Consider the following 25860-nt stretch of genomic DNA (forward strand, 5'->3'; position numbering starts at 1 on the left):
TTCCAGGTTCCAGGAAGGAGAGGGAACACTACAGATTACCCTTCCACGCCTACTGTTTTAAATGTTGTGGGGTTAAAGCATATTCTAATTTATGGACACATCACCTATCCATACACATGCAATTCCTCTATAACTATGAGCCATCTGGGGCTACACACTAGAGGAATATACACCAGGCAGATGGGCCAATATAGGAGCATAGGATTACATTCCTGACAAAAAAAAAATAAAAATCTTTACATCATTGTTACCTATTTATTTTTTTAAAAAAAAGGAATTAGGTCTTTATGTGTACAGAAAAAAAAACGAAAGTCCAGATTTGGAAGAGGAAAAGAAAGTAATATAATTACTTTTGTGGTAACATCTACAAAAAAGACAAAATTATACTTTGTTATTTTGGTACTTTGCCTAGCAGAAACATGTATTTGTGAGTAATCTTCAGAAAAATTACTTTGCCTTTCCTTTTAAAGAAAAAGGTGAAAATTTGAAATTAGCATTTCCTGTGGTTTAGCTACGATCACTAAAAGATTAGCAGGAATACAGAAAAGAAATGGTAATTTTGTCCCCAGGAAGCCCAAAAATTAGCACTGTTTTAACTAGCAGAGTAGAAAAGTGCCCTATAGCTGTACAGTGAAATACTACTTTGTACTTTGCCAGCTGTTATACTCCATTTGTGGGAGGATTTCCAAACAAAATCCTTCAGCCGAGGATCACAAATTATAAGCAAAAAAGGAGAAAATTTTATTTTCTTTTTCCATAAATGAAGGCAATACATTTATTAAATTCTAAATCAAATAATGTTTTTCAATATGTTGATCAAATGCATCACGAAAAACAAACATTACTTGCTCTGTTCAGTTTTACGAGGTTACAGTGGAAAACTCCACTCTACCCCATCAAGGATTTTCTGAATGTATCGACTTCATTGGTCTATTAACAACAAATGCAATTACATTTTATTCTAAGATAATCAAATATACTCTTCTTTGCTGTAAAAGCTATTCTGTTTGGAATGTACACGTTTTGGTTAAGTTCTCATATCCTAAAGACACCATTTTCTAGAAGCCACCATCCTCATTTAGAAAATTGGCATTTTTTGACTCTTCATTTGATTTACAGAGAGACTTACAGGGAATGGAGCCACTGATACTAATTTTAATTTTAGAAATTATAACTCAATCCACTTATTTAATATGTATTATTTCCTATACAATTATGAAAGTTTTTACAGGACTTTTAAATAACAACATTTGGCCAAGGTGCGCTTCCCCAAGCCACAAGAAATAACTTTGAAAACTTTTGCAGGAATTAAAAAAAGTCAATACTTTTCCACTGGAAAGTCATGTACCTTTTAATTTTGTTTCTATTTACGATCGTTCAAGTTTAGCAAGACTTCAAAAATTTTGTTAACATTTTAGGTACATCTTGTGCCCCTTCTACAGATAGGGCCTTAATTACACTCTTTATTCCTTGCCTGAAGCTTCCCTTTCTTGTTCTTCATTCATGTGTTTTAAAGACCTTTAATATTTATCCCCTCTTTTACAAAGATAACTTCCCAGAAGTCTATCTTTTTGAATTCATTAAAGTCTTATCTCTAATATTTTTGTGCTTTTTAAAACTGGCAAACAGTCTCTTACTTTTAATTGTAAAGGCCTCATTACAGTGACCTTTCAGACATAATTTAAATGCTTCCCCATAAATTAAGAATGAGTATTGTTTTAATGCTAGTCTACTTAAAGGATGTTTTTCCTTTTCATTTTTCTGAGGTCTCAGAACTCTTTCAGAAAATCTGCTGTAACTGGATCTCACACAGGGACAGCAAGTGATCCAATAACCACTGGGGGGAAAAAAAAAGTGCTGAAGGAATCAAAACGAGAGTGAGCTCTCTGATACATATTGGGTATTTGAGGAAATCAGAGAATATTATTTGCTCATAAATCGCTTACGTCCAAAGAAATTCCTTTGTATCCCATTCTTACTGGAAACGTGTAGACCAAAACCACAAATAAGCTGGCTTTGAGACTTACAACCCCCAGTCTCAGCAGAGGGAAGACACAGCCCTGTTTGGGACAGACACATTAACCATTGTGGATTCAGTGTTCCTATTACAATACATTATCACACTGTATCCAAGTTTATCAATCCTGGCCTCCATTCAAATATGCAGTTAGATGCCTTACTAAGTGCCTTGCTAAACTGAGCCTTTAATGCTATTTAAAACTAACTTAATATAGAAAAGAGCTATAGATTAACTGATGCATCTCTTGCCTTTTTTGTTTCAATCACTTCTATTTAAGCACATCGCTCTCTGGGGAATATAAAAATGAAGGGGAAGCGGGGGGCAGAAATCCCAGTAAGTTATGTTTGACCTGAAACTGCAAATTCAAACACCACGCATTCCAGACCTCTGGCTGTCTGATTCTTCCAGGCTCGTAATCCATTCAATAGTTAAGTCTCACTCCCTATTACTCCTTAACAGGGGTTGTGCCTTTTATTGAATTCCTCATGGCAAATCATCTAAAACTGGCTTTGAATGATCACGTGGCTCCTGGAGTTGATTTGGAAATCCAGAAAACAGGACACGCACCAGCATTTGAGAAGTTGGCCACAAAAGGACAGCTTCACACAGGAACTCTGGTACAGGCAGCAGCACCAGAACTCAGCACACTCTCACACCACCCGATGTCTTAGCCCGAGACCCTCCTCTGTCCATGTCCAACGCCCTATGTCACTCACACTTTCCCACTCCCGTGACAAGAAGAAATTTAGAGATGAGATGTTCCCAAAGTACAGTACACGCACCATTGGTGGGATGCTGGCTGCTTTCAAACAATAAACGAAGGCTGCCCACACAGCCCAGCGCCTCCTTTGAAGCACATGGGAAGCTTGTACAAAGCCAGGAACTGCTGCCACGCTGCTGGCTCACTGCAAGGGTACCAAAAAGAGAAACCCCTACCTCTAGGGATTTTCTAAGGGAAGGCACTAAACACATGTAAGTCCCAGAGGTGGTTGTTACCATGAGTGCTGGTGCCCAGAAGAGGAGAGTTGCAGATCGAGGCACCTGGCATGAACGCCTCAGAGGAGGAGGTTGCCTATGGCAGCTGAATGTCTGCCACAGCTTTGCGCAAGCAAACCCTCTCAGGTACATTTGTGATCATCTCATCTACTACATATCCCCGATTCATCCCATAAACACCATTGTTTTGTCACAGACATGTTTATTCTGGAAAAAAACCCACACTTACCATTTATTAGAAGATTTTGCACAAACACATACGTACAAGGAGGCAGAGTTAAAGTGACACATGCAACCTCGATTTCAGCGTTTCCCAGTTTTGGCAGCCTGGCTTTGCCCCCTTAACATACCTTTTAAAGTGCATTGTGTATGTGCAGAGTTTCTTCAACTTTTGAGGGAAAAAAAAAAAATATAGTCAAACCAGGCAACCAAATTCCTTTTTTATGGCAACCAATTGACAATTGCACACCTGGCAGAGTGAGAGCATTAACACTCAGCTCTGTCACTTGAGTCAATCAAGAAACTAAAACCAGTGTGTGGGTATCATCTTTTGCAGTGCCCTAGACTAGGAAAGAAAGAGGAACCCAGTAACCTTGTGTTCCTAGCAGTATACTGGAAAGCAGCAGCATCCAACAGCTAATGACCTCCCCCTGACAGTCCCTCACCTACTGCCATCTCGTCCTCATTACCAGTCTGTCTTCATCTTTCCCTTTCTTGTGTTCACAGCAAGTCTGGCCCTATTTCTTGCCTGTTTTCCTGCTTCTCTACTTGACATATGAATCAGAACGGCAGTCAGCCTTCACTCGGCCATCTTCCTCTGCTGCGTGGTGGTGCTTAGGAGCCTGCCAGTGCATGGACGAGCATGAGAGGGTCTAACTTCTCCATGCATCCCCATCCTCCAACTGAAGTCAACGGGACACGCTGGTGCGTTTAAGATTAGACATGCTAATACACAGTAGTACGCAAAACACACTCTTTCTTCAACCTCATGTTTTCTACCTTTAAAGAGGCCTAGCTCCCTTTATTTTTACCCTGTTTACTGCCCTGCTCTGCCAGTCAGAAGACACTTTTACAATCAAATAACTACGTATTCCCAAACATACAGATTGGGATTTTTTGAGGCAGAACAAAAGTAGTAACTTCTCCCAAGTGGTGCACAGTGCACTTTTGGAGTCAGGGCAATTAGGCCTACAACTGACAAAAGAAAATGACTTCGCATCCCAAGTGAAGAGAGCACACAGAACAAAATGTCATGCAAGAATGACACAGCTGAAAACAAAACAAAGACACGCCATTTTTCATAACAATGCAGATGTTCGGATATTGAAAATATTTTTAGCATGTACTAGGGAACACAAAAAAGAAAAAACCTATTGGGAATAGCAGTCCACATCTACATTGTTCCCCTATTTTTCATGATGTATACAATAGTGTGATTCCCCCTTCTATGAATTTAAACACTCAGCTCTGAAACAAACTCTCATTTTTCCAGAAAAATATCAACATTTACTATTTTTTAAATACATTCTACAGAATTCTGCCTGAATCAACCTATTTAACTCTGTAGTTGGTTTTCTCCTTTCAGAGGCCTTAATAGTCTGCAGATGGACCTCACCTTAGTCACAACCATATCTGAGCTTTGACACCCCCACTCCAATCTTAGTTTCAAGTTCTAGTACGCTGCACACTGAAGTCTCAAAAACCCAAAGCAACATATCTCAAAAGTGTGCATCTTTTATTTTGAAGTTGATTTAACACTGCAGGAGTTGATCATGTATGCTCGCTCCACTGTTTGTTATCATCCTTTTCTACTGCCCTCTCCTCTGGAAATTGAGTTTGTCTACAGCTGGACAATCCACATGTCCTTCAGTTGCTGAGAAAGGTAACTGCTCCTTTTCTTTTGCATGTGACCCAGCCTTCTGCATACAAACCAATAAACTATACAGTAAAAGAGGAAGACCCACTACATCATGACAGTTCCACTGCAGTCCCAAGCCATACCTGATTGTAAGACCTTGTGCCTTGCTTAGTGTTACTCCAGGCCACCTTGTCTGAACACACCCTGCACGATGGATCCCTGCTGTGCATTTGTCTTTCACCCTTCCCAGCTCCCAATGACAAGATCTTGCTTTGCAGCTCTGCTCCCTTTCCCCAAATGGCAAAAAACAAAGCACAAATGCAGCAGGGACGAAGGGGTGAGGGTGTCTGAATTCTCCTACCCACCCACAAAATGGTTTGTGAGGGTAAGCAACTTGATATCCCAGGGGGACAGATAAGTGAGTCCCAGTATTCCCACTATAACTTGATTCTCCAGTTTTCAATGCTTCCTCAAAAACTGGTGTTCATGGCCACCCAACAAACTGGACTAGCTGATGAGCACAGACAATGCCCCCAGCATCTTAAAGCTCCGCTCCCCATTCAACGAGATCTGAAGGCATGGCCCTGCCAAACGCCATGACGCTATGCCTCCTACATATGTCTTGTGAGACCCCAGTGGTGCAACCCTTCATTCACACACAGGGGCTCTGTACACCTTGGCAGCACACATTCACATGAGCACAACACAGTCTGCGCAAACCCTGGATGCTTCCCTGAAGCATCAGACTTCCTAAATATACGTTGCAGAACATAGTCTGTATCTTCATCTACCCTCTGGGATGGCAAGTCAACTGCCAGGAACAGGCAATTACTGCTTAGATAATTCACACCACTTACAAGCAGCCTTAGTTATCCCCAGCAACAACTCACGCATAGATAAGGAAGGGACCCACACAACGTGAATTAGGCTGGTGGTGACAACCCATACGCAGGCACAGTATTTCCCAAGGAGCAATACGCTGGATGACAACAGAGGGGCTGCAGGGAAAAAAGTGGCAGTAACAGTCAGCTACCTCCAAATCCATGGTGTGCATTGAGAAAGCCTTTGGGAAAGAGGATTACATGACGTCCTGTCAAGCCACGTATAGACTTCAGCAGCCGTAGTCTAGTTTACATCGGCTAGGAATACAGAATATGTTTTTGTATGGAAAAAGTCTTTAGGCTGAAGGTCTACAGTCGTTTTTCTGGGAGCGTAACTTGTTATGGGGAACCACCACACACCAGGAATACTTAGTGGCTGCCAAAGCCAATCATTATTGCAACATGCAAGAGGCTGAAAAAAGGATTTTAAGTGGACAGAAAGTGCACGCATGGGGGAAGCTGAACAACTCTGTGATGATCCTGACTTCTCAGTTGTCCAAAACAGATCAACAGTTCCAACCGTATTCGTGCAAAAGCAAATATTTCATATCACATCATAAGGGAAAAAGTGCTTTTTGCACCTCCTCACAGATTTGTCAGGCAGCTCTGCTAGGACTTCTAGGACACGGCACAGTTAAGAGTCTCTGGTACCTATTTACTTACCATTGCCATCCTCCATGACACAGAGTCGGGGGACATACCAGACTACCTACACAAGCGAAGGAGCTTTGAAAGGCCTACTTTACTCTGCCTGTGTTCAGTTACAAACTAACAGACATTGGTTTCAGAAAGATCTGCCAAGATCAACCAGTAGGTGAAGGACCTGTGGAAGAGATGAATGCCTGCTTTAATTTAAGATGACATTACATTTCCAAAGTCATTTTAGTAAACCAGAACTTTAGAAGAGAGTTATTTGACTTGTAAGCAGCTCTGAGCAGGTTTTGAAAGACTCCAGAAAGTGGTTCTATAAATACAGAGCATAACCTTGGTTTAGTACAAGGCACTGGACTCAAGGGAGTTACTCCACACAATCATAGAATGGTTTGGGTTGGAAAGGACCTTGTAGATCATCTAGTTCCAACCCCCCTGCCAAGCACAGGGACACCCTGCACAAGACCAAGTTGCTCAGAGCCCTGTCCAACCTGACCTTGAATGTTTCCAGGGATGGGGCATCTATCACCTCTCTGGGCAACCCGTTCCAGCATTTCACCATCCTCATCATCAAAAATTTATTCCTTACATCTGGCCTAACTCTCCCCTCTTTTAGTTTAAAATCATTACCTCTTGTCCTATTGCAACAGGCCCTGCTAAAAAGTTTGTCCCCATCCTTCTTATATGCCCCCTTCAAGTACTGAAAGGCTGCAACAAGGTGTCTCCAGAGCCTTCCCTTGTCCGGGCTGAACAGGCCCAGCTCACTCAGCCTGTCCTCACAGGAGAGGTGCTCCAGCCCTCGGATCATTTTTGTGGGCTCCTCTGGACCCACTCCAACAGGTCCATGTCATTCCTGTGCTGGGGGCTCCAGAGCTGGACACAGGACTCCAGGTGGGGTCTGACCAGAGCAGAGCAGAGGGGCAGAATCACCTCCCTCATCCTGCTGGCGATGCAGCCCAGTATATGGTTGGCCTTCTGGGCTGCGATAGCATGCTGTCGGTTCACGTCCAGCTTTCCATCCACCAGTACCAAGTCCTTCTCTGCAGGGCTACTTCATGAGACAGCATCCCAAAGCATAGCTTACGTATTAGATAGGAACAGAAGGCATGAAAACTCAAACAGGCATTTTAACTCTCCCTCTCCCACAGTTAGGAGACTGACGACTGCAAGCCACCAGGCAAAATGGGACCTGGATGCCAAGCACTGCAGCTCTCATCCCTTCACAGTCTCCAGATAAACCTGCTCTTGCAGTCACCCAGCCAGGCTAGTACAAGTACCCTCTAACAAAGGCACCCCAGATATGTGACTGCAGGTAGTCGAGTACTCCAGAAGAAAGTGACAGTAGCCTGTATGGGTGTCCTCTAGCTTAGGAGAAATATAATAATCTAACTTAACAGAAAGACGGAAACAGATCACAAAGGGGCAAGCTGGGAACAGAGGAGCTCCCAATAACTCCGAGAATTTGTGGAAAAAGAAGTAAAATTTTTCTATTTTTTCCTATGTAAAAGAGAAGTACGGTTTGACTTAATTGCAAAGTGTAATGTTAAGTGTGAGTAAACATACATGTAGACAACTCATCTTTATTTATAAAACACAAGGAGTTAGAGAAGACACAGTTTAGGACTGTTTTCTTACTCTTAAGGCTCACACAGTACAATCAGGTCTAAAGGAGTGCTACAAGACTCAGATACGCTACATAGGCAGACTTCTTTCCAATCAGGCCTGGTATTTCCCCAAATTCCCAGCTGCATACACAAATAACACACAGCAACGGCAAACTAACATAAATGCAAGGTCATACTCCTCTAAGAACACAGAAAGTTGGTGCACGTCTGAAACCTGGGACCGTAACCTGCATGGGCAGCTACTTTCATGGAAGTGTTAGATCACCGAATAAATCACTTAATATGTGCCCTGCAAGCAGTGTTACAGAAAAAAAAAAAAAAAAAAAATAATTAGGACAATCCCTAGACACCCAACAGAAATAAGCTTGCCGATTTTTCTTTTTCTATGTACGGTGAGATCAATACTGGAATACATAGATATCAGAACCATATGCAGAAGGTGATCAAAAAAGTGGAGAAGAAATAGAAAAAGCCCAAGTGATTTAAGGGATAAAAACAAAGTGTCTTCAAGTGAGACTTAGGGATTTAAGTCTGTATAAACTATCAGTGAGGATAATTTGTTTGAACAGACTACCAGGCCAAGCGACAGATTCTGTCATCCCCCTAAGTTTTTGCAAGATTCTGAACACAGCAAAACCATTGCTGAGCACACTGCTGTGTCCTTTGGCATGTAGGAGGTTTTAAAAGACAGCGTGAGGATCTTTCTGGCTTGAAAACAAGATTCTAAGGGCTGCGCTAAAGCTGAAGACTGCTAAAATCTAAAGAAAATATTTAACATTTTAAACAAATAATGTATTTCCTATTTAAATGAAACCACTTTTAAAGACTAAGCATTAAAAGTGGGAAAGCACAAGCATTTCCAAATGCCAGGTTAGCATGACAGAAACTTCAAGAAATAATTGAATTTCTATGAAATATTGTGTGCTCATTCTGTAATTGGGGAAAATTCATGTGAATGTCAGTCTCGCCTCCTACCAATTATGACCAAAATATTGCCTTTTACTTCCCATCAGTGACACATGAGTACTGGCATTTTTATTTCAAAATTTGTATGTGAGGACAAAGTGAACATATTAGTAAAAGGTTGTGGTTAGTTAGGTAAACTCCCCGTGGTAAATTTAGTTATTTCCTGATCTCACAGCTTAGTAAGACAGGAAAGTCTTCTGCCAGTCTCTACCTTCTCAACATATGGCAACTCATTTCAAACCAAGAACAGATACAAAAAGCTCCCCTTTTGCAATAAAGTAATTAATCACTGTCTGTTAAGATTCTTTACCACTTTTGTGTCACTTTTTAAAGGAAATTCCCACATTGTTCTTCCAAACTTAGATTTTAGGTATAGTATTAAGCAAATTATTAACGTCAAATAAACAATTTAATTCTATGCCTCATAACGCCATGGTTCTCCGCACATCTTCACATACTTCCACCACCCTCAATCCTCTCCCAGTATGTGTAGAAAAATTAACACAGAAAATGAAAACATAAAAAAGAAAATGAAAATACATATAGAAATGTGAAAAAAATCTGTAAAAGAACAGCAAGGTCAAGAAGTGCAAATATTAAACCCACTCAAGTTAAGAACCGAGAAAGGCAATTAAGTTATTCAATTTGTCATTTAGGTTCCAGCTATGGGTTTCTACAGGAATTGCATGAGATACAAATAAAAAGTATCACAACTGTGAGTTTGGAATTTAGCTTTAAAATACAAAAGTACATACATTTGAGGTAAACTTTCTGAATGAGATTAGATAGACTAATTACTGATATGATGGGAAAGAAAAAAATAATGAATTAAGAGAAAGCAAAAGAGCACACAGCAAAGGCTTCATCTGTTGTCTAGTGTCTTTCTTATGCTACAAAAAGCTATTTTAGAGCGGCACACTATTTTCTTCTAAAAGTCCAAAAATCTATGCATAGTGAAGCATCACGTTCATCCTCAGTGACTATTTTTTGCTACTAATTTTATAATAGCCTGGAAGCAGACCTTATGCAGCCACACATATAGGGACAAGGAGGAAGACCCCCTGAGGTCTCAAAAGTAGCCTTGTCTCCATAGAGGTCTGAGTGTTTTCCAGAACAAAGATGGGGACATACTACAGGAACTACATTTCTTGAGTAAAATTAACTCATTAGTGACAAGTTTGTAACAGCACTACATAATCTTTTAGCGACATTTCACCTTCAAAAGTCTGTTCAGTTCAGGTATGACAGAAATACAGTTTTCCACATGGCAAAACAGGATAGATTTTTTAGAACTATGATAAAAAGTAATTACTACATCATGAAGCCAATGACACCAGCCACCAAGTGTTTGCAGCCCAATTATATTCAAGGCACCCTGAAAAAATCCCAGCTATACTGGTCAGATTCTCTCATTTTCAACAGTCACTAAAAATAGAAACACAACTCAAACACTGAAATGCTTCTAGGGTATATTTTGTATCAAGTGTACGCAGTTTAAGCCAACCTAAACACCCAGGCCCTGTAACCTAACAAAAATGTGTTATTCTCAATCATTCATCTTATTTCTCCTTTCCTGACACATCCAGCTACTGTGGGCAGGGAAATCTAGCTCTTCACCAGCAGCCATCAAATCCAGCCATGCTGCAGCTCCAGGAGTCAGAAAGGAGACCCTGCCCTTGCCCTTCCCTTAGCGGGCTGCACAAACAGCAGAAGGGATGCTTCAGTTGGCACCATCTGCAAAAGCCACGGCTTTCTCTGGAGGGCAATTCAGAAAAAAAGCCTAACTTTTTTAGAGACTCAGAATTGCCCTAGAAACCCCAATCATCTTCCATTAGCCAGGGAGGAAACACAGACAGTATTCCCACCAGGCTAAAGATCGCATTTGTGAATGCCCCACCAAAGTCATCAAAGCTAATGCCCTTCAACTAATACTCCAGCAGAAAATAACGCTGCCTAGAAGAGAGAGTAAAAGTCTAGCCTGAAAAAGCAGGTCAGAGGGGGAGGAAAAGGATGACAATAATGACCATTTCAGTAAAACCAGCTTGATAGAGATTAACATTCAGTGTAACAAAAAAAAAACCAACAAAAAAAGAATCACAGTAAAGTGACCACTGTGGAAGAGAAAAAACATGCTAGATTTTCAAGCTGTCATGCAGACCAAATGTCTTTATCAGTAGAGTTGGTGGAAAACCTAGGTGACTAAATGGTAACCATGCAATCAGCCTGTAAAATAAGAGGAGAGAAGCTGCTTCATTAGGGTCTTAGTGTAATACAGGCTGGAGATGGAAAAGGCAAAGGAACATTTGAGACAACTACAGCAGGCAACAAACATCTACGAACTTTAAACAACAAGACAGCAGCATTTATTTCATCACATAATCAAAATCTGCAACTGACACTCAAGGAAAGTCCTGTGCTATTTCTGAAACATTTGGTGGAAGAGACAAAACTTTTCATCAGTTCTGACACACTTCCATATAAAATACCAAATTTGAGGGTTGAAGATCCATAGCATTTTCTGAATAAAATACTCCCCAGTTCAAATATGGACAATTAGATGGATGTATTTTGACAGAGCAAGACCGCTGAAGAATAATAGGAAAAAACCCCCTCAGCAAGCAGGTAGCAGTCAAAATTCATACAAAAAACAGGAATCGTGTAACAAGACCCCTTTGAAGAAACGACTGTAAAATGGACCTTCTTAATAATATCTGTTTAGTTTTTCAGCCATTATATCTTTTGCCTGGGCTGCTTACTCCTTTTCTTTTTTATTCCCTAAGCCTCTTGATAAATTTCTGTCACAACTTCTGATTGCATTAAAGAACCTGATGGACATGAAATCTAGGCACACGTTCTTCTTTCCCACTGAACGACTTAATCTCTACTGCTAGCTTCAAAATTCTTGCCTGAGTACCACTGCTCACCAAGTTACTCTGTGCTTTTTGATAACAGCTACATGCTTTTCTTTCCAAAACTTCATTTTTTACACCATACCACTCCCCAAAAACCTCACAGCTAAGTTAGAATTAAATCAAACTCCCTAAGAATTTTCCAGCTTCCCAGCTTTATATCATCCATAGGTTTGATTATCTCTTTACTATGTTCCAAGACATTACTTAACTAATGAGTAGTAAAACAAAAGGAAATTTCTGTTGGACAAAATTTTCTTCAAACGCAAAGTAATTATTGAACCAGTCAAAGTTTATGAACAGCTCAGCAAAGTACTTTAGCAAGTAAGTAACCCACCTGACTTCAAATTCTTCTAAGCTTTCTAAGTTTTGCTGAATCAAAGGACCTATAGCAGACTTCTTGGAATGATTGCTACTTTCTGAAGGTTTCAAAAACTCATGACGAGCACTACTATCACTCTCCCCCATGCCCCAGCCCCACAAGTGCAAAGCAATCCTTTTTTAGGTTGCAATTTTCCAGGTGTGTCTATTAAAAAAAAAAAAAAAGAGATGGTTCATTTTCATTTTTTAAAGTGTTTCTTTTCAGTGAAAGACTTTGTGAAAAAAAAAAAGATTCACAAGATCATCTTGCAAGAAATTCTTGCCATTATTTTTTGGCTCTGTAGGACAATATTGGAGCTCAAACTTGAAAGTTACTATTTTTAATAGAAGATTCTCTCTAATAATAAGAGCTGTGTACTTCATCCACAAGAAACTGGTCCTGATTTAACGATTTTAAGAGGAGGTGGGGGGGTGGGGGTGGGGAAGATACACAGAGCGAATGCCACAGAACTCTATACAGAAATCACCAAAATCACCAAGTCCTGAAGTGTCTTATTTACATACTTATCTCCATCCACCATAGTCATAATGTCCCACTTCATGTAAAAACTCATCGGCTCTATGCTGGAATGGGACAACTTCTGCATGTTGGAGTCTAAACGTACAGCTAAAAAGTGACATTTGGAAGAGCTGTGAAATACACCTCTTATTTTACCAAATCTTCTCCCCCCAGCTGCCCAGTGGTTAAAATTTTTTTAGTTAATAAAATTACACATATCCAGTCATTTTTCCTTTTGTAACATTCACATATAGACCATGTTCAAATAGAAAGGGAGGTTACAGTTCTGTTCTTAGTCTTTCCATTCCCAGTCGCCATCTACAAGCTGTAATCTGTAGTGATGAAGTAAAACAAAAAGTGACTGCTGCAATGGAGGCAGCAATGGGCAAGGATTTACACAAGATCATGTGGACAACGTTCAGCAGATCTCAAGATTTAGCTGGACGCAGCACAGAGATGTGAATTACTGGCAGTCTTTGGGGGTTAAAAGTTAAGGAACATAAGGCTGATGAAAAAGGCTGAGGTAACATAGCACCCCAGAACAGCTACTGTCTCTGGATGCTGCACCTCCTTGAAACTCCACCTTGCCGACCCTGGTCCAAATGCTCGATGAAACAAAAGGCTCTGATACAAGCCATGCACCACTGCTCCTAGCTGACAGCAGACTGGTCCCCAGAGTGAAGCCAGAGCCCTGCAGTAGGCAGATGGGCTCCTTATCTAGGCAGGGGGAAGAGCTAGGTCTCGGAGGGACAAACCAGAATGCCTGGACAAAGCTGGAAACAACCCAGGCCTAACCAAGTGTAGACACTGATCTCAAATCCCACCTTACCCTGGACCCTGTGCTGTAGGCTATGGCCTCACTCCCAGCTGCCATCCAGAACCTGGGATCATCTCCCAAGTTCAGGTACATGTGCTCATTCTGCCAGCAGATGAGCAGGACTCTTTCCACATGGTCTGAAGGGAAAGATGGGCAAGTAGCTCAGATACTTCCCTGATGGGATAGCCTTGTGACTACCACATAACCACAGTCCAGTCCCACGTCTCTAGAGATGCTAACCTAACCCGCAGGCTAGCAACTCCATGAGGTGAGCAGCCTTGCCCTTCACTCATGGTAGAAACAGTACAGCAAAGAACCAGACTACAGAAAGTAAGAACGAGTAGAGCCACGACTGGCACTAAAGTGGAGAAATCAGAAGATTCTCGAGTTCTTTTGGCCTTTGGCTTCTTCCAACAACCATGTTCCCAGGAACACTGTACATTAAACCAAGTACACAACACAGTTTGAGCTACTTGTGCTACAGTCTTGGAAATCACCAGCCATGCAACAGAATCCCCCCTGTTCAAAAGCATCTCCATACTCAGCAAAAGCTTACACCTTTACAGATTCCTAATTTAACATTCAAATGCACTTGAGACGATACGGTTTAAGAAGTTACCAGTACTGCCTTGGTCTCTGTAATTGATCATATGCACGTTTACCTGGTGAGGTAAAATGTGTTAAACTGAATAACCCTCACAAGGCATCTGCCATCAGAAAACTGATGCAGCACACTACCACCTAGGGTAGTCCAGCTTGATCTGACTGAACAAGCAAAACAAAAACTTCCTTAAACTTCATGAAATGACCAGATGTAGGTCAATGGAGATAGCACTGTTATGTCTGTACCTTTAATATGCTGTTAAATATTTATTCCAATTAGAAATTATCTGTGCATGGCATAAAGGAACAAGGGAGACAATGTTTACAAATTTCAGGAAATACCAAGACTTTTTTTTTTTTTAAATTTTGATCTGTAATATTTCTGTAATTGGGTGATGATTAAAGGTAAAACCACAGAGAAGCAAAGAAAAAACAGAGAAACAGAAACAGAAAAGAAGGCATATCTAAAAGAAGAAAAAGCAAAACAACAACATTTTCAGTCTCTGAAATTAGAGGACTTGCAATTTCTTTGCGTTCTCAGGAGCCAGCAGGATGCCAGGCTGTAGGAGGCAATGTGAGAAGTACATCTGTCCCTGGCCACCGGGCTCAGCAGAGACCCGATAAGCAGGTTTTTGTTTTGCTCTTGGCTCTAGCTTCCATTTTATCAAATGTTTCATAAGAATTTACAATTCTATTTGTGAGCAACACAGACTTCATATAACTGAAATCTGAGTCAAGGACAGCATGTGACTTTCATTTTGACTTCAGAATTATTATTATTTTTTATTATAGAGTGCACAACCACCATAATTACCAGGAACACTAAGAACCATCCAGATAAAAACCAAGTACAATCAACTATTTGTAAGGCATTAGCGAATAACTACAGAGCCAGCCACCCTCCCCAAAACAAAAAGAGAAATACAACAAGTCTAGTTGATATTACAAAGGAAAAGAAAATGGTACACATGCAGAAGTTTCATAATACTGAAATATACAATCTGTCTTCTCAAAGGATTTTGCATTAGAAAAGTGTAACTGAAATAGTTTCCAAAGAACTGATTTCATTCAATAAAAAAAAAATATATATATATACAGCAGTGTCCACTTCCTGAGATAACACTGGAATAAATACTGGTTGAGAAGTATGCTATGGCCAGTGCATTCTCTCATCTATTTAAGAACATGTATTATGATTTAAAGTATGCTTTTAAATAGATGTGAAAGTCTAACCTTCTGACTACATTACTAATGAAGTTCTGTTCCATGGTGTCTGGTACCAAATTACTTTGAGAAAAAAAAATAAAATCTAAAGGAGATTATGGTCAGCACAGGTGACAGTAATGTCAGACTGACAGTGGTTCAGCTTCATTGCCTAACTACATTAATTACAAAATAAAGATGGAAACAAGATTTTTCTTACTCTTTTTTTATTTGGTATCGTATTCCATTATAGAAAATTGAAATTAAAAAATTACTCAGAAGTATGTTTTGCTATTGATGAACAAATAAGAAAAGTCTAAAGAGCGTTCAAGGAGATCATCAAAATAACCGAGCTAACAAGAGGACTGATTCTTCTTCCTTGAGGGAGAAGTGTGTGTTGGGGGTGCTTGGTGGGGCACATAATTAACCCCTTCTTTCAAACAGCCTCCATTGCTAAAATTTTGTAGTTTCAAAAACTCCACATGATCTCTTTTTGTATGATTTATCTTTTTATTTCATATAAATCTTTGGTTTTACTTTTTTTGTAAAACAGAAAAGTATTTTAGTCTCATTTTTAACACAGCTCTTAGCTTTGTCAGGCAAATATAGAAAAATTTGTGGGACAATCTAAACTTTAAGAAGTATGAAACAGGCACTTCTTCATGAAGCCTTTAAAAATGGGTTTAGCTAGTATTGTCTTGCTAATGTATTTTTATCTTAGTACCACTGGAAAAAAAGTGACCTACTAAAACCTCCAGAAAAAAATCAGCTCTGACGCTATGGTATTTGAATGGGTACATTCAAAGGCCAGCTTTGACTTAGGGAGGCCAGCAGTCTTTGTCTTCCCTGCCAATCTGCAGCCAGTGTGGACAGAGAAAGCCCCGTCCAGAGGTTCAGAGCAGAAACCGGCTTGGGGTGCTCCATATCACCCACTGGAGAAGCTGATTAATTGTTACCAACCACAGGAACCCAAGACCACCAATTTTCCTGAGTTAGTGTTAACCTTTGTATGTACCCAACATCCATTCCTGTAACTCCTTACAGGGTGTAGCACTGCATTTGCGCTGATTCTGTGCCTCATGTCTGGTTGTATTCACACAAGCTCATAAGCCTCACCACTGCAAGACTCTCACTTCATTTGTTACTGGGTTGGATGACTACATAATTACTGTTCTACAACTTCCACATCCTTTTAATATTTAAATGCCAGTTTCATGTCTAACGGTCAAGTAATCCTTTATTCTTAATAACCCATTTTCTCCAAATCCTTATTCAGTCCAAGCCTAACACAACTTTATTCCTTGTATGTTTGGATAAGGAAAGAATCTAGGTGTAAGCTCATCATATTTATAGGAAAAGAGATTTCATCTTCCATGTTCATGACTCTGACTGTATTTTTCATTTTATTTTGTCAGTAAGCATTTCATAACACGGGTAAGCCTGTCCCCAATTTTTCCAGGTGTTTTTTGCATTTAGGTTTTTAATTAATTCCATCTGAAGATAAGCTGCAAAGAATAGCAAATGCCCAGCTTACTTTGAGCAAGCACAGAACTGAAGCTGAATACTGACACCTCAGAACTAAGTCTCCACCGCCTTGCATAGGCACTAAACTTCATGTTATCAACATGGTATAATGAGGACTTTTACAGTCTTCAATGAAAACCAACTTCCCCAATGGGGGGGGGAGGAGTTATTAGGCCCAAGAAACAGATTTGTCCTTCTCAATATATTTTCTTCACCAGTAATTGTTACACATCTGAAGTGGCATATGGTCAGCATTTTCCTCAGGGGACAGCAATTTGTCTTCATTTTACATACTAATAGCCATATTCAATCAGACCAAAGATACATCTATCCCCATATCGTATCTTTAGCAAAGACTGAGAGCAGCAGTGTGGGGAAGAGCACTAGGAGAGGGAAAGCTTGCAGGGATGCACCTCGCTCCCCCACCTGCAGGGACTGGGCTTTGTGTTCTTCTAAGCAAGAGGTGATGCTTTTGCACTGGAAGCCCACACCCAGATAAACTTCTAGTATGCACAATGGCTCACAATTAAACTATACACTACGAAAAAAATACAACCTCTAACTTGTTCTGAATCTGTCACTTGATAATTTTATTTGATCCCCTCTGGGGCTTGTACTACAAGAGACAGTTAATGAGCACTCCCTGTTCATTTTTTCCATTACACTCCTATATAGGTTTTTATCATTTTCATCTTTAGCTATTTCTTTGCCAGGCTGGAGATTCTTAATCTATTTAATTGCTCTTTATCATCACTGCCACCCATTTCTAGTTTTATTACCTCTCCTTTTTTTACCCCCCTCATCTTCTGTTTGCATAATGGGGATCAGAACTGCCCCCAGAAGTCAAGACAAAAGCACAGGAGGTCTACAGACTGGCACAGCAGACCTCTGTTCTGTTGGCCATTCTTCTCTAACAACTTTTTTTTTTTGACCCGTTTTAAACAGATAACCAATGCTTGGTTAGCTCTCTATGACATTGCTTCCTTTGGTGCTAGTAGTTTACAGTCACAGTAACAGCAGGATTGTTCTCCCCTGCATGCATTACTTCACAGTATCAGCAGAAAGCTTCATCTCCAGTTACTAAGCATCACAAGATCCCTCTTCGGCTCTTCATAATTAGCTTTCATTTTTGCCACCCTCATTAACTTTGAATCACTCTACACTCCCTCTTCCAGATCACCAATGCACTCGCTGACTAGTGTTAAACCTAGCACAGACTCACGTGCAATGCCACCAGTGACCTCTGCCCCCTCCGTGAAAACAGGTCATTTATTCCTACCCCATCTTCTAACCAACTGCCAGCCTAGGAGAGAACTTTCCTCTTATGTCAGAGCAGTTTCATTTTGCTCAGCACCTTTGATGAGTAGTTCTCAAAAGACTTTCTGAAACTCAAGCATACTGCATCAGCTAGACCACACTTACTCACAACCCCACCAGTGTCATCAAAGAACTCTACCAGGCCTGTGATGTTGTTCTGATTCTTTCCCTGATATACCAAATTTGTTCATGAATCCATCAGTTTTCTTCTTCACTATATTCACCAGCAAACTGGCTGATACGAATGCCAGTTGTACTTGTCCTGTTCTTTCCCATATGCTTTCTGGAAACCTTTGGAATCCTCAACTCCACTACCACAGCAGTACTGTGCTGTCAAACACCACCATTACCAGTTCAGCAATTTTATACTGAGAGTTCTTCTAGAGGGCTTGGATGCATCCAGAGCTAGCAAATTTTCTGTAACTCATTTTTATCTTTTTGTTCTAAAAAAGTTGATCCAGCATCACTTTGGTTTGGGACAGGTGCCTCAATACGACCGCATGCTTCTCTCGCCACACAAGAGATTTTGTTTGGGAGTCTGAGCTCCTGCTCAGTGAACATGAGTATCTCATACTCTTCCAGCTACAGGGCAATCTTCTTTGAGCTCTTTTAGATCTGAGTTATCTGTTGGCCCAAGGGCCTTCCTGTTTCTGATGTTTTTGAAAGAGTACTTAGGACAAGCTTCTCTGCCTTTTACAAATCACGTATCAGGCTTTAGCTTGTTTTACTGTACATTTTATGTTTAATCTGTTCAATTTTCACCTTTTTTTTTTTTTTACATAAGTTTTTGAAGGATATCTTTCTGTTCCTTACAGCCTGCTCAACGATGCTAATTGTTTTTTTTAAATCTTTTTAAAGGGTCAGAGAAGCAGCTGTTAGGGGATATGCATTTGTTCCGAGGCTCTTTACACTGCCTGCAAGTGGTTTGCTCTTTTGACTGTTGCCAGGCTTTCCACAGAAACACTAATGAGTGTCCTGCTAGCTACCTTCCCTATGGCAGGCCTATACTGTCAATAACTTACTTTAGAACTAGACATTCAGGCCCTCCATCTTATCCTCTAGTCTTCTGGCATTTGCATAGAAACACTTCTATTTTGGTCTGACTGCCTGTTCTTCTCTGCTCCCATCTAAATTGGGCCTAATTTATTCAGGCAGCTTTTCACTGTTTTCCACACGACTTTCATCAACTTCTGTCCTATGTGCAGCATCATTAAGAACTTACAACACCAAAGGCTGTGTCATCTTTACCTGTGTGCCCTTTCTGCTTGTCCTCATGCAGGGTATTGGGATTACAGCACAGACTGATGCTGCGGAGGTCTTTATTCTTAACCTCCTATCTAGCAACTCAGATATTGCTTCCAGCACTGTTTTTGGTAGCCTTTCTATGTCACCAGCACTTCTCCACCAGCTTCTCCAGCACTAAGAGTTAGTGTAGACTCTTTTTGCTGTAAACCATCCTGGCATGTAGTTGGAAGGTTACTATATGCTCCCTTCCAGCATTATAAATCCAGTTAGTTGCACTACACTCAGTTAAGTGGAGTGCAACTCCACCATGGTAGATGTCCTTCTATCATCTAGAATCCACACCATGCAACAGCATTCTTCAAGTAAAAGGACACTTGGCCACCACCCGAGAGCAAGGTCTCATCTACAGGATGTAATTTCAGGATCATTTCTCCTTTACAGCTTTGATGTCCTGCTACATTAGGACCTACTTCTCACAGAAGCCCAGTGGCACCCTGCCCAAAGACAGCAGTGGAACTACCTGCCTGGAGATTTACTTTACACGTTTGCTAATCAAGGCTACTTTCCTTACACGTATGCTTAGCGCATTGTGACTTTCACAGGAGTCCCCTTTAGTTACGGTAATCTACAATGGGCATCTTGCGATGCTGTAACTATCCCTTTAGTTTAACAGCTGTATTAATACTGTTGAGATTAAGGAAACACTGCTCCCTTCTAACTAGAGATCTGGTATCAATCTCTAGCCTGAAAAGCCAAAGTGTCTAAGCTAAATGGCCTCAGACACATTGGTTGTGTTTTAGGCTTACTCTTAGCGTATTTAATCTGAAGTTTTCACTTTGTGCCTCCCCCTCCAGAGACTTTGATTCAGACCATCCTCATCCTCCTGGTAGACAATCTATTGGTTTTCTAAAAATTTGCCTTTGATACTGGACTGGTTGGTGCCTGTTATTGTTTCACAAAATAAAAAAAAAAACATAAATACACAAAAAATTCTCTGTCTTCCATTTAGCATCATTATTCTATCAGTCTAGCACATCTGTCCAAGTTCCCACAAACCATTTTCAAGACAATCCTATACAGGTACTGAGGAGTGAGAAAGTTTAATTTTTCTTGTGTAAAAGCCTAGTATCATTAACAGACATTTCTGATAACTGCCAGACAATTATGCTTTATAGTCCACAGAATCACAGAATGGTAGGGGTTGGAAGGAACCTCTGTGGGTCATCTAGTCCAATCCTCCTAAACAGACAACAGACTACAGCCATCTTTATGGTTGTGTGAAATGACTGGTTGTGCAAGCCTTTAAACCCAGTTTTTTTAAGACAATGGAACACATAACCAGCCACAACTTTCAGTTCAAAGCAGAAGCACAAGACAGTTTTCTAAGATGTAGCATCTGTTGCACTGTTAATGGGAGCTGTACTTACAAATACATCATGCATCAAACCAAACAGCACTGTATATAACCAAGATTTGCTGATTCAAAATGGGACCTCACACATTTAGATTCCAAATTTAGATTTCCTACTATGAATTCTACTTTCAGTTACAGCAAGTCTGCTATATTTCATTAGTTATAAACTACACAACTTTCAACACAAAACAAGTCTTGAGAGTTTCCCCACACACACACTGTCAGTGCCGCATTTATGGGCAAGATGATTAAACATTTGTATTTTACTGTAAAGAATAAATTGTACCATATAGTAAAGGGAAATTCAATACTGATTCATAAAACAGGCTTGATTTTTCAGTTGATAGAAAATGGTTCTCCTTCCCTTTCCACCATCAAATCTAATTTAAAGTAACTCAGTGTAGTGCAAATACATTAGATACTTCATAATCTCCAGTAATGGCAGGGAAACTCATCACAAATTGCTGAGTGTTATGAATCATCTTGTGAACACAGAACTGCTATACACTGCAAAAGGCGCTTTAACAAGTAGTTTCATTCATTTATGTCAATACTTTATAATTACCACACAGAAGTGTCTGTAAATTGAACTCTTCAGCATCACACTGCATAGTTACCAGTTTTCCTTTATTTAATAGTTTGAACACATGTTGCAATGGAAGACCCTATTAAAATTTTGTACCAATGACAAATAACATGTTCATTTTCTGTTCTAAATGCGTTCGCACAAACTAACGAACTCAACAATGTTCAACAAATCCATAAGCATATGCTGACCTGTACTACATAAACAGTTCAAGTCACTTTATCAGGGCTATTAATTTAAGTTTTTAAAGTATACTTATCTGTTTTGCTCAGTAAGAGCTAATAACAAAACACTCTACAGGGCTGTACAGAAATTAGTGCTAATGCTTTTTTCTCTCCAGCTATACCTGAGTGGGTCTCCACTTCAAAGTAGCAGGTGACAAGCAGTAACATGATGGCCGGGCAAAGATGGTTAGAAGAGCTCTCCCCTGCAGAGCAGCCCTGAAGACCTAGATTTATTATTTTTTATTTTTTTAATTGAAGCTAAGAACTGTGATAGCTCTTCAAGGTACTCTTTCCAAGGTACACTGTATTTTAAAAGCATTATGATAGTACCCACAAACCTCACTCAGAGATCAGGGTCTTACTATTTGCCAGCAGAGATATAGCCTCTCTGCAGAGAGCTTACATCTTCAGGGCTTGGGTGCCCAAAGCTATACTTGAAGTATAGTTTTCCTGCATTTCTTTTTTTTTTTTTTTTCTTAGAAGTGAATAGAAAAAAATAATTTTGATTTGGATTCCAGAGTCCCAAGATGTCATGCTATTATAATTTAACAGTTCATTGACGACAGCTGGTTGGTTATACCTAATGGGATGTGCACTCTTAGCCCATCCTAACAGTGAAACAAATTATTCTGTCTGCAACTTATTTTGCAACTGGGGATAACTAACACTGTGCCCAAGGCCAGTAGCTGCAGGGTAGCTGACACAAGGTGACTTGATTGTTTGTGGACGCTTGTGGTATAACCACATTCTCTTGGAAACAATTTAAAAGTTTAGACAAAATACCTTCTTAGACTTGAATAAGAACAGCCAGATGCAAAAATATAAATATATTCATAAACACAGTGATAGTTCCACTTTGTCACTTCTTACCAGCATAGCTTCCCACTCACGAGTTCTAAAAAATCCTCAAGCTCCAGCTCTGCATTTGTCCCATCCTCCATGGCTTCCCAGGACTCCTGGAACACAGACCGACAGACTAATTTCTACAGGCTGTGCACGCTGATGTAAACATACAAGAAAAGCTTTGCCTCCCTCTAACGTTGCTAATTAATGAGAAAAATTAATTACTAAGGTAATCTAGTATTTCCCTTTGCTTTGAAATATGAGAGCTAATCATGAGCTCTTATTATGTAGTGCTTATTTTTATTTTTCTTAAATAGAAAATAATGCTGTAAATTTTTTTAATTCTTACAAGATTTAACCCTTAACACCACATACGCATCACCGCTAGACAGTTATTTGATATTACAGGTTAATTACATCTCTGTAATTCTCCTCATGCTTTCAATTCTTCAGTGCTCATAAAAATAGTACTGATAAGACATCCAAAACAACCAGACATGCAAATCTTTCTACTGTACCTAAAGTTTCTCTATTTCAAGTATATTCAGACCTATAGCTGCTGCTAGGTTTATCAATATAAGTCTATTTATTTACAGAAAAAATCCCCTGTAACTTCATGCAACTTAGTACCCTGATTCATTATAGCTAAAATAAACAATAAAAAAAGTGGGAAAACCCCACCTCTCCTTGTATACTGCCTTCAGAGTGGTTTTGCTCCTTTTAGTAATCAAGTATAGATTTTTCCATGACATTTTGATTAGGCTCTTACTGTGAATACATTAAGCGATAATAATACCTATTGAGCCAGGGGCATCAGAATGCAGTAAATACCGGGAGCACCATAGGCAGTTGTATGAATCACTTCACATACCTGTGGTTTTCCAGGTTCTTGTGCTTAGTCATGAGCACACTCTTCATTTTCTTGTATACAGAATATAATTTCTGCCAATTTTTGTTCTTGGCTTCTACACTGCCACCTGTAGTCATACAAGAGAAATTAGCCGTATTTTATACTGCAAATCCTATTACCACAACGTTTCAGCTCACTTGTTTTTCTATACAACCGTTCTATAAGCATCCCCCTTTGCAAAGGTGCATCAAGATACTCAAACTGAGCTATCGGTGATTTTCTCTTCAGTAAATTCCAGGAAGAAAGAAAAACTCCAATCCCAACTCCATTTAACCTGAGAGAACGTTTAAAACTCTCAAAGACAGATAGGGGCTCTACAGATTTTTATGTTATCCTTGCTGCTCAGTGGACACATTATAACCTTGACAGCGCAAGGCAACTTCTGAAGCGGGAATACAAAAAAACATCTAGACAGAATTACCTGGTAAATACAAATACTCATTAGATGTGCTCCTCCATCTGAGAAAATGAGCATAGTTTTACAGAAACGTAATTTCCATGCTCAGCTTAGTTACTTTATAGAGATTTTAAAGAAATGCGTACTACAAAAAAATAAGAAAAGGAAAAAAAATAACAGGCTAGCATTTGGAAGAACAACTCATACACCTGAAACTGCTCTTGAACTTTTCTATGCCGTGAAAGCCGCCCAGCCCGGCGCGGGCTGACTGCGCTTCGAGCCATTCGCCACGGATTCTGCCGAATCCGCCGCCGACATCGCAACCAGACCCAACGCACACGCAGTACCCAGAACCCTCACGCTAATCCCTCCCTGAAAGTACGAGAGGAGAGAAAAATTCAAGCCTTCCTGGAGAAAGCAAAGCTTTCCGGTGCTCGGAACGGGGCTGTCACCCGGTAACGGAGTTCCGGCGGAGAGAGCGCTCTCGGGGGGAACACCGGGGTTTGCAGCTCCCCCATCCTCCCGGTTCGGAACCGCTCGCCCCGTCCCCGGGCAGAGGCCGGTACGCGGCTGCCCGGGGCGAGGCTTCCCCGGCCGCCACCGGGCAGACCACGGACCCGCGGCACTGCGCCGCGCCCGCCCCACGGACACGGACCCGCGCCAGCCCCGTGGCAGTGGCGGCCGCGACCACGCATCTCAGACTGGGAGAGAAGCCGAAATTCAGCGCGACTCTCCCAGAACAAGCTGCTCTTAAAAAAAAAAAAAAAAAAAAAATTAAAAAAATTAATAGTAATAAATAAATGAAACCCCACGCGCGGGTGAAGCGCGCGTCCGGGTAACGCTCTCGCCCCGCCACGCCGGCGGGAAGGCGCCCACGGCCATGGGGACCCCCCCCACTCCCGGGGACCCGGCCACCCTCCCGGACCGGTTGCGGGCGCCCGCCGCGGCACCCCCGCGGCTCCACGCGCCCGCCAAGCCCCCCGGCAGGCCCCCCCCAGCCGCCCCTCACCGCAACGTGTGTGTGTGTGTCCCGTCCTCCTGCCCCCCCCGCCGCCGGGACGGTACCGGAGGCACCGTTAAACCCGGCGGGCCGGGGTCCGGCGCCGCCCACCCACCTGCGCTCGCCGGGCTCCTCGCTCCGCCGGCCGGTGCCGCAGGATGAGGCGGCGGCGGCTCCTCCTCTCCTCACCGGCGCGGCTCGCCCGCTCCCCCCTCCCTCCCTGCCCTCCCGCCCGCCGCCGCGCAGCCAGGGGGAGCCGCGCGTCCCGGGAGCCGTCGCGCTGCCCGCCCGGGATCCCCGCAGGAGGGCGGGCGGCCCGTCGCTCGGCACGGCCTCCCGCTCCGTCTCCCTCCCGGGCACGTTTCTGCCGGCGATGCCGCCGCACGGCGCCCCGGCGGACCCGCAGCGCGCACCGCCCGCCCCCCGGCCCCCCTCCCCTTTTTATCGCGGGGCCGGGGCTCCCACCGCCGCCGCCGCCGCCGCCGCCGCGCAGAGGGGGCAGCGCCGCTCGGCAGCCGCGCCGCTGCCTACCCACCGCCGGCCCGCCCCCGCCCCCGCCGCCGCCGCCGCGCTCGCACCGCCCGCCTGCCCCCCGCCAGCCCACCTGCACGCGCCCCGCCGCCGCGGCCCACGCGCCCGCCCCCGTCCCCGTCCCGGTCCCCCCCCTCACCGCAGCGGCCGCGGGCGGGGGGAGCAGCGCGGCCTCCCGGCGGCGCGGGTCTCTCTGCGGCTCCCGCCGAAACCGGGCGGCGGGTTGGGGCTCGGCGAGCCCGGGGGCCGCGCTTGAGCCGCCGGGGACGGGAGAAGCGAGGCGGCGAGGCGCCCGCTCCGCCTCGGGGCGACACCGGCGGCGCCCCCGCGGTGGCCGGCGTGGGCTGCGCTGCGCAGCCGGGGCCGTCCCCCACCCGTGTTTCCAGCCCCCGAGCGCCGGGGGTGTCCGCCTCCCCCCACCCTCCCCCGGGCAGGGCGGTGTCTGCGGGGAGCTCCGGGT

The 25860-nt window shown here is 42.3% G+C and overlaps 1 long non-coding RNA gene across 1 annotated transcript in view; it reads right to left on the reverse strand.

Moving 5' to 3' along the window:
* LOC142364167 (uncharacterized) overlaps nucleotides 1–25068 on the reverse strand; it is a 56739-nt gene extending 31671 nt beyond the window's left edge. Inside the window, exons 1-3 of the long non-coding RNA XR_012766218.1 lie at nucleotides 24985–25068; nucleotides 23434–23539; nucleotides 22590–22675 (exon numbers count right to left, since the gene is read on the reverse strand). This is a non-coding gene — a long non-coding RNA (uncharacterized LOC142364167). The remainder of the gene's footprint in view (nucleotides 1–22589; nucleotides 22676–23433; nucleotides 23540–24984) is intronic.
* Between the last annotated feature and the right edge of the window lie 792 nt (nucleotides 25069–25860).

Source organism: Opisthocomus hoazin, chromosome 1 (genome assembly GCF_030867145.1).
Source record: "Opisthocomus hoazin isolate bOpiHoa1 chromosome 1, bOpiHoa1.hap1, whole genome shotgun sequence".
Taxonomy (NCBI): domain Eukaryota; kingdom Metazoa; phylum Chordata; class Aves; order Opisthocomiformes; family Opisthocomidae; genus Opisthocomus; species Opisthocomus hoazin.